We start from the raw sequence: 10,843 nt of genomic DNA, 5'->3' as shown, positions 1-10,843 counted from the left end.
AGGGAGCCACAAGAGCACCCATAGGAGTCTCACTGTTACCGCCAACAGGGCAAGGATAGAGATATTGTCCAGAGAAAGATATATCCATATATCCCAAAATATTTATTTCCTTAGAAATAAATATTAATATAAAAAATAAAGAAAACAATTCCAGAAATATTAAGCAGAGATATTTCACATCTCATAAAATATAAAATCCACTTTCATTAATTAGTGCGTTCACTCAGGGCTTAAATGAATGGAAAGATTATTGTTGGTATCCCAAATGCGGGGAAATTAACAGCCCAATAAGACGGTAATGAAAGAGATGAATTCACTCAACAATAAGGCACACAAGGCATTACTTCAGAGTAACTGTTACCTCAAAATACTTTATGACGTAACACATTCATTCATGAAGAATGTTCCCGCCCTGGCTCCTTCCTTGACATCAGCCCATACCGGGCCTGTATTTATACATCAACCCCCAGTCATGTGATCCTTATGATATTTAGCATATACACAAAGACACATCAATCAGACACACACAAACATGCATGCACGTCTCTCTATAGTTGTAAGGCCTTCCCTAGCCCCTTACCCTATCCTAAACTTAATTCTAACACTAACGCTAAAACCAAGTCTTAACCGCCAAACAGCCCTTTGACTTTGACCAGCAAAAATGTCCTCACAATGATGGTATTGAACCAAAATTGGACCTCATAACTATAGATAGACACACACAAACACACACACACAAACTCAGGAGAGGAAGGAGAGGAAAGAAAGCTTTTGGCCATGTCATGGGGTTTTGTGAGTGTGATACAGTTCCATGTAATCATGAGACCTGGAAATGAAGAAACCACAAGACTTCGATTAGCTCCACAATCCACTTCTTCTCATCCATTAAAAGGAAAAGCCTGAGTGAAAGGTACTTGAGGTTTTTGTTTAAGTTTATCTGTGGTTTCTGGAAAGTCTGTTTGATTGATTCAGAGTATTTTTTCCAGGCTTTCAGGTTTAACAGTTTAATATTAATCTGTGCATTACATGTGAAAACCACATTGTACAGGAGAAGAAAGTACGGTGTAGTAAAAGTGGGTGAGAAAACAAGGCAAAGCTCCTCTCAGAGTGAAACTGGCCCTGATTTATTCTCCTTCCATTACATATTCATTTCCTGAAAACTCTGACAGTCACTTGGCAACGTGGTGTTGAGGCCTGCGAGGATAACCTGTTGTTTGACTGGATAGGATTTCAACACTTGATTTAATCACGGTGACACACCAACTGCCCCTGACTTAGAGGCTCCGTGATTCATTTAGAGGCCAGGAGTCAAGGACCATGACTCAGTCAGGGCTGATCAAGCAGTAATGTGATTAAATCCCATCTTCCTTTGAGCTGCAGGTTCCTCAAAGGTCAGCAGATCCGAGTGGGCAAAAGTGAAGGAAGCAGCTGCTCCACCGGCATGGATTATTTTGCTTTATTTTACATGGTGTCATCCACTTCCTTATGGACAGGAATACAACTGCTCAATCGTGTAAGTTTAGAGGAAGAAAACAACCCTGATAGCCTGCTTTTTCAAGTTGACTGTACTTATTGAAGTTTCCTCACTAGAGCATGGACTCTAAGTCTCAGAATAACAACTTTTTGGGGGAGATTTTTATTAGTAACCACCAATTTTCCAGCAGCTGCATGTGGACGTGACTGCCCAGCACCAGCTTCAGGCAGGACAGCCTCATGAGAAGTCTTACATAAAAAACCTGAGAAAAGGTTTGAGCAGAGGGCGACCTGCTGTGCCCCCTGCTGGTGACCAGTCAGACACGACAGTTGCATGCATGTGTGACATCATGGTAGGAAATGTTTACAGGATCCATTCATGTCTGCATATGTCATGTAGACATATGAAGCTTGATAAATGTTTATCATTTTTGTAGATATGAAGCATTTCATACCTCCTGCATTTCTATATGTACATTGTAATTGTAATGGAAACGTTTTTTTGTGAAAATGTTCTTTGTACATCACAATTTCACTTCAAAAACAAAACAAAACACGAAAATAAAATGTTTAAAAATAGTTCTGCACTTTTCACTTTTTTTCTTCTCACTTTTCTCAGTATTGGAAGGTCTAATAGTCACAGTGTCATTTATCTAATCTAGTTATAGTTTGACATTTAGTCAAAGTAAATTCATAATGATGAATATGTGTTTCCTTAAAAATAATAATAGCAAAACGCATTAGGTAAAAAAATAAAAATCGAAAATTTGTGTAAAACAGCTCTCTCTGTTGGACGATACAGTAAATACAGTCTAAACTTTTGTCCTGCAACAACAACAAAAAACTCACCAATATCTCAAGTGTCCAATATTCATTCAACTACTTTATACAAGAGACGTCTTACACCTCTTGTATAAGCTTGAGGTATGGTTTATTTATATACATTATATCTATGATGTCTGTGGATCACAGGCAGGTGAGACAATAAAAATGAATCTGTTCAAGGAACTGAGTTTTAGTGCTTTGACAACAGAAAATACTAGAAAATATTTGTAAAAATAAAATATCATAAATAATAAATATCTAAAATATCAGTTTGGTGTTTATCCAGAGTGAATCCAATTTTTTCTTCAGTAACGTCTGCAGCAGGAGCACGACTGAATATGATTTCAGTAGTTGCTCTACATTGGCCAGCTCAGGCTAAGTTAATGACTATAATAGTAGTGTTTTTTGGAGAAATATGTATTCATTGTATAATGTTATGTCATATTACAAATGAATCAGTGGACATTTTATCATTGCTCTGCTGCTCACATGATCTCTGAAAAGAATACTGCAGTTGTATTTTTTAACTTTAGAAAATACACCGTTCCACCTGAGGGAAGCTTTTTTGTCTTGGTAGCGTTACATATAGTGAGTATTCATCTGTACTGGACGTTTTTATACAAGATTTACAAATTACAAACTATAGGTTCCCTCAGTATTGTTATAATTAACTGACAGCTGAATGATAGCATAGAGAGAGGTCATTTTAAACTCTGACAGCTAAAGGTTGATTGGTGCAAGACGAGCGTTTCAGGCTGTGATTGGATAAAAAGAGGACCAGCTTGTGGAGCCTAGGTAGAGCGAAACTGTGCATGTGACTGTGCAGGTGAATTAGAATGCACGTGCAACAAGACAGTCTTCCTGACTGAACCTTTACTTAGTTTCATTTGTGCGAAGCATGTAAGGATTAATAGCCGTCAATAGCTGTCAACACAGTCTTGGTTCAGACTTATATTGCTCTGGTTCCAAAGTGGTTTCCTCACAAAAGGTCCAACAACAGGCCTTATAATAGGATTATATTTTATATTTTATATTAGTATTAAATATTAAATATATTCCACCAGTCTGCATCTACAGAGAAGCGTGATATAGGACGAGTGCTTGTGCCTCCAAAATATACATGTGTAACTCAAAGGTTGAACAGCAGTACGTCAGAGTCATTGTATTACAATTATTCAGTCTGTATCTATAACACTGACCAGGACTCCTCTGCTTATGATGTTGGTTTATTGTAGGTTTATTTGTATCAGTGATCTTTATCACTGTTTTCAATATAAGACTGTATTGCTCTTTCAACATTATCAGTATTATCTATTTCATTCTTTGGACACTAGGCGTCACTTCAGTTAGTATTCAGGGGCAGGCCTGTGTGTAAAGAACACTGTGAAATGTCATAGATGGCTGTAAATTGAAGCGAGAAAAGATAAAGTGAATTGTTTTCAACTCGAATCACATCAACTTTTACCTACAGTAATGTATGAATTAAAAAAATCTCAAAACTGTACATTGTGTGTTTATGAACATGGAGAGTAGAAATATGTGTAGGTTAAATTATTAGCATGCTATTGATAAATATCCAGCGGGCCTCTTGAGTCAGTTTATACTTCATTAGAATAAACCAGTAACTGTCAGATCCCTCTGTGTCCAGAATGACCAGTAGGAGGCAGTGTTGTATTTTGGTTACGTTGATTAACAAGTCAATTAAACCTTTTCACGCTGGTAGAAACAAGATTGTAATTCTCATGTTTTTCCTTTTTGTGATTGACTGTCTGTTAAAAACGAAAAGTTCACCACACACAAAACAGAATTACACCATTCAGTAAAGCTTCAGACAAATTCTCAAATGTATATCATAACATTTTAGAAGCAATTAGTTTGTCTCATAAATCGGATTTCATCAAGTTTTTACATGTTTATCAGCCTTTATGAATATTTATTCCCGAAAATATATTGTAAATAATTTTGCCAAATACAAAGCAAATTGTTTTAGCACAATTTACTCAACATAAAATACAGCGTGCAAACGTATAACATGTACAATGTAATTTGAGCTATGCATTATAGTCAGACACGATACACTGATATATTAACAAAAATGCCAATCCTGATGCTGTGCTGTAAGAATATAAATACAATGAGATAGACTGTATCGGCTCTTGTGGTCAACAGAACTTTGTAAAGTAGAATTAAAGGCGTGCTGTGTCGTGATACTTATGAAAACAGATTGAGTCTGTTGTTAAAAACCCTTAACGCAACATATCAAGTCTTCAGTATTTCTCAGTTAACTTTAACTAATTATGACTAAATCTCAAAAAGGGAATTTTAAATATGGTTTAAATAAACCTCAGCACTCTGAGGTTATTCATTAAAAGTTAAAATGTCTTTCCCTGAATAGATGAGTGTGTTTTGATCAGATCTGATTGACAGTCAACTGGCAATACGAGCAAACAACTGACAAACCATGTTCACATTTAAATCAAAATGCTAAATCATAATTGGTGCCCAGAATAACCAACTGACAACATTTTTGACATTCGAGGAAAAATGTAGGACCTCATCAGTCACATAGTGAGAGGGGTGAGAGTAAGAGTAAAAATAGTTAAACTCCCCCAGACACTATTGTATCCCTGAACTGTTTCTTTAACCAAATCATACACACTGAGTTATTCTGTGTGATCTTCTCATGATGAATAATTTAATATTACTTTTTACTTCCATTCACTGAGCCTCCCCTGAAACTGGCCCATCTCCCAGATTGAAAACATCCGATTTACAGAATTAAACTTGCCTCCGGAAGGAAGACGCACTGAGCCACTGAACTGTGTGAAGCTTCATCACGAGAAAACCCTTTCACAGCTGACATATAATAAACTTAGCAGTATCCCAATCTTAAAGCCGTCTCACATGAGGAGCATGACGACTCAATGTGAGACTGAGACTCTGAGCTATACCTCCCGTCGTTCACCACTACAACATACTCTCTGCTGTTTCACATTTACAGAGCAATGGAGTCAAAGTGTGTGGAGGTGCTAAATTAAAATAAAACAAAACACCAGATAAAACATTGAGACTGTCCACCAGTAAAGAATGACTAAAGATCATCTGTTACTTAGAAGCTTATTACAGCCCATAGCCCTTAACACCATATTTATTCTTGTTACCATGACAACAAAGGTCCAGTATGTCTGCTGCTGGTACACTCCCATCTGTTTTATCTAAAGTGTAGAAAGTGATATGTGTTTTAAAAAAAAACACATTTTCAGCCATTAACTTGAATAACATCTAATATATAATCAAATTCAAAAACTCATTAGTCGTAAGTGTCACAGAAACTGTGAACATTTAATCATTAATAACAAATTGTTCAATAAAATATGCATTTGTCATCCTCTTTACAATTAATTTACTATTAAAAATACATTGCAAAGTGATTCCTTATTTTATATTTAAATGGGCATACAAAATTAACGAATTTATAAATTAAATATAATAACCCATTAGTTTAAAGCCATGACAGATTAAACAAATCTACAAGTATTTTATTCAACATTATATATATATATATATTGTATATTCTAAAAATCTAATTGAGAACGAAATTTAATTTTAACAAATAATTCACTGGATTCACAAACTAAATAGCCTACTGTTTTTAATCAGGCATTTAAGAGTGAAACTTCCTTTTCCATTTCCCTGCTGCTTTCCTTTTTCTTGTTATTCAATTTGCTGAGTCATGCTTCTCTCTTTACCCTTTTAGGCTTTAATAGACACAATGCCAAATTAGCCAAGGAATCTAACTAACGCTCTCTAGTTGGCATGCAGCAGAAGAAATAGTTTTGTCAAACTTAACGTTTTTCATTTGGTTTTTCATTAATTATTATCATTTCAAGAAATCTTAAAAACTTGTGCAGTAGAAGCAGAGATTAACATTTTTAATTCTTCATATTTTAATAAATAAAATGAATTAAATGGGTAGGGTAGTAACTGCCTATTAAATATGATGCCAGAACCAAATACAGTTATCTTAGCTTAGCATAAGACTTCAGGCATGAGGAAGGATTATAAGCCTTGTGAAAATGTAAAACAAAGCCAGTGGTTCAAATTATTTCATAATTATAAATTAAAAAAACACCCACCACTTTAACTGCACATAAAGATTTTCTCGTTGCACAAAACTAACATGGAGGAGCCGGGGTTTAAAAGCTTTACTGCAGCCAGCCATCAGGGGGGTGATCAAAATAATTTGGCTTCACTTTTGGGGAGCTACAGTCAATAACCCACACCAGACAGATGACATTTATAAATGAAGATGAATGGAAATTTCCCAGCTGTGCCAGCTGGCATTTTCCTCCTCATTGTAGTAAAACAGCCTCTTATGGGCACCAACATCCTCCACACTGACGGCAGAATGGGCCTCTCCTGTAGCCAACATCATAACAGAGAGACAGAGGGTCCTTCCAGCTCCAGGGGTCAAAGACAGAGACGAGTTTGAACTGGAACATTTACTGGAATCCCTCTACCGTAGATAACAATCATATGTGACTGTGGCCCTGAGGCTCTGTATCTTTTCATAGTTGTACCATATGGCCAGTTTGCTGGCTGTGGTCAGAAGCAAAACAATGAAGTATATTAATATAATGTGTGTGCTATTATACACAATATCAATAATAAAACGTCTGAGTCCAGTTTCTGAGCAATCTGCGTATTAGATTTAGGTCTACACTGCATTCTCATACAGTGTGCCTGTGTGAAACAGTGGGTAGTGGGAGGAGAGTAGAAATTAGAGTATACCAGTGCAAGTACTCTCCTCCCTCCATCCCTGCTTTAAAGACAACAGAGCAGAACGGCAGCCTGAAATACAACTCATTTGTCAGTGACACGGGAATGCTTTGACCTTCCCAAGACAGGCAGGCTTTGCCGACTCAGCGCTTTCTCTTTCTAGTCGAATTACAGTCGTCATCCGCATGAGCGAGAATGGCTCCCCTCGGCCGAGCAGCACAGCTCACAACAAGCAGTAACGGTGACGAGCTGAGGCAAAGCAGGAGGTCCACTGATACTTGTGCCCACTCTGTACATGTAAGGCCTACTTTATGTCTGTCAAACTGAGCGGAGGGTTCTCACCACCATTAGGGTCATCTGTATCTGTGATTTGTGAGTGTGTGTGTGTGTGTGTGTGTGTGTGTGTGTGTGTGTGTGTGTGTGTGTGTGTGTGTGTGCGCGTGCGCGTGCGCGTGCGTGCGTGTGTGTAAATTTCACTTGTTAAAGGATAGAGGACTGATATTAGACATACTGTTTGCGTTGTTGCTACCAGAAGTTGCAAATGTGCAGAGTATTGCTAAGTTGACTGAAAGCTATCGAATAATCAAGAAAAGACAGCTGTGCAAAATACAACTATTCAAAATTTAAATAAAAAAACATGTGGTTATATAGGACTATGAGTAATCAACCAGCAGGCTACACTGCTGCACTGTCCTCAGATATGATGTTCCCCCATTTCTGTCTGTCTGCCCTGGGCTTGTTCCCCACAGATTGGTGTTGTGACTTCATATGGGTCACTGATGAAACCACAATCACCCCTGCTGATCGAGAAACCCTTCCACAGTAAATGAAATACAACTTCTTTTATTTTTATTGCTGTGATTCAGCTCATGGAGTCATAGCAGATGTTTTGATTGGTCACCACAAGATAAGCACAGGGATTACTACCATTAAGGATGGAGGCCCACAAGGGAATAGTAATAAAGCATATTGACTAAGTCATAAAATAATTCATTGGTTTGTATTTTTATTGGCAATAAAAAGGTGAATTATGGATAGAAAGAGAAACGAAATAATAGAATTTTAAAATACATTTGTATCTTTCTATCTATCATTTAACTGTTCAAATTAAAAAGGGAACATCATACATGCAGTCAATAAGCAAAACATCTCAAAATACATGAATGTATAATGAAAAATCATCAAAATTTAAAGATCTATCAGATATTTTTGTTTAAAAAGAGAAATGAAAACTGGATTTTAAATTGGCTTCTCTATTTAGCCTTTCCATTACACTTGTCTTGACCTTGTTGTGGTAAAAAAACCTAGCCATAAATACAATAGATTCTTAAATTCCATTATTATTTTATAACACAGTATTTTGTTTGTAAATCCTCTTTAACAGTCTTGTTTTTATTGCTTGTTAAAATATTAAATAATGAAATAATTTGTAAAATTGCCTAAAATCCACAGTTGATATGCAGCCATACAGAAACAAGCCTCTCAGTGTTATATGTACGTAGATACATATGTGTGCTGTGTGCTGTTTACACTCAAGGCCTAAGAAATACTAAGATATGCTGTACAGTCTGCAGATAGACCTTTTCAGTTAAATATTACTCACATTGGACAGAGGACAAAGACAAATAACTCAGGGTCGACACTGACACTTTCATTGCATTGGGCTGGGTGGTCACCAGAATGGTCATAAAACCATATATTCAGCTACTGTTAATAACCTGGTTTCAGGAAAAAGGTATCTTTGTCCTACAGCGTGCATCTGTCTGTGGTGTGAGGAAAACTGAAATCCTGACCTGCTACTGTATGTCCACTAAGTCTCATTCCAATAGTCGATAAATGGTTGCTACGATTGACCTGCTCTTCCTCCAATAGGGTTGCATTTAACAATGGCTCAAAAATAAATGGCTGAAGGGAAAAGTTAAATGTGGATTTTGGATAAAGTGAATTATTCAAACAACTTTATAGAGCTTTCCTAGTTTTAACATCCAACGCTTAACACTACAAGTCACATTGACCCATTTACACACCTTCATAGAGCAGAGCTTTTCTCTCACACATCATTCACCCTCTGAAGGCACAGGCATCAATGTCTTGCCCAAGGACATTTTGCACACTGCCTGGAGGCGCGAGGGATCAAACCACCAACCTCATGCTTAGTGGGCAACCGTGAGTGACAGCCGCTCTTCACTGTTAGAATTGTGAATGTTTGAATATAATTTTTTATTTTTAATAAAGATAAAAGAGCTTTTTTAAAAATATGTTTTTACATTCAATGCTACTGGGTTCTCATTGTTTTTTATGATCAATTTGTAAGAATCGGCCTTGAGTTTTAGCAGTTTGCCAATTTATTAGTTTTGTTGCACGTTCATTTCTGGTGTGCTGAGCATGTTAGACAAAATGTTCACATCCAGCAGATATGGAGCAACATTGTCATTCATTTGTAGTCACCTTTGTGTCCACCTAATAAATGCAACACAAAACTACTACCTTGCTCCCTTTTAAGTTTGGGTTTCCACCCAGCCAGGCGCTAACTTTATCCCTCTGCTGTTTGGTGAGTTTATCACTTTCTTTTCATAGCAACAAATGGGCACAATCCTGATTAATCTCACATTATTTCCGACAGAATTTTAGTTTACAGATAAATAAATAAAAAGTGTGAGTTGGTTAAAATCGGAAAATAGTAGATGATGGTTAAAAAAATCTGCTGAACTGGTTGTTTCAAGGTGGATTCCAATTATGTTGATTTAGCCATTTTGTTTTGCAGCCTGTGGAAGACATTTCTTGCACATATTGGTAGAGGGTTAAAAAATAACAGGTATAGAGCTGCACAGGGTGCGACTATTAGTGTCTTTTCCTCCATGCTCTGCAGTCATCAGTTAAGGGTTCGCTGGTGAGAAGGAAACTGGAAGTCTGGATGATTGTGCTGGGCTAGTAATGGGTGTAATGGGCCTGCAAGCACATTATACCATACTAGTACAGCATGAACGGCACCCATGGATATGACAAACCAGGACACATTCTACAGTGTCTTCTCCTTCCCTTGCACAAACTAATGGCAGCTTGTTATGAAAGTAATAAAGGGAGGAATTCATTTGTAGCCTTAACCTGTCAGCTCCATCCAGATCAAAGTGCTGAGCCAAGGGTTGTCGCACCGACGCGGGCAGATTCTCTACCCGAGGAATCCCCAGCTATGAGTCACGCGGTGGTTTATTGTTGTGTGTGACATGTGTGAGTGGGCGGGGGAAGCCGCCCTGCAGAAATCTCTGATTCTCTCCTCTGCTCATCTGCCTCATTTTTTCAAGTCAGCTCCGATCAATGTCAGTGAAGAGATGATGACACAAAAGCGACAGACAGCTCACAGTGTTTCCAGCTTTCTCCCACCTTCCACGTGTCTGAGGGTCCATTGTTAAACCCTGCACTCCTTTTAACCACATGACCGGATTTTGTTTCTTCCTTTGCGTTTTTTTCCCAAACCGAGCCCCCTCCGCTCTTCCCTGCTTAGAAGCTGTAGAAGGACACTGTGGATTCAACCTTCTTGGGTTATTGTGTATTGACTACTGGACCATGTAGAAATGCACTTCTGTTCTGAATAGCCCAGCCTCTACTTGTGCACATGGATCACGTATACATTCAATTTCTGGCCTCAACACACCCTTCAGCCTTTAAGGACACACCCTGCTCACTGCCTTTGAAGGAAGTTTGGGTAACTTCCTAACCACCTCAGTGACCTCGCCTAATGCAGTAGCTTTCATTTAGCAAATATGGT

The sequence above is a fragment of the Hippoglossus stenolepis genome, chromosome 18 (assembly GCF_022539355.2).
Source record: "Hippoglossus stenolepis isolate QCI-W04-F060 chromosome 18, HSTE1.2, whole genome shotgun sequence".
Taxonomy (NCBI): domain Eukaryota; kingdom Metazoa; phylum Chordata; class Actinopteri; order Pleuronectiformes; family Pleuronectidae; genus Hippoglossus; species Hippoglossus stenolepis.
This window is presented reverse-complemented; position numbering follows the sequence as displayed.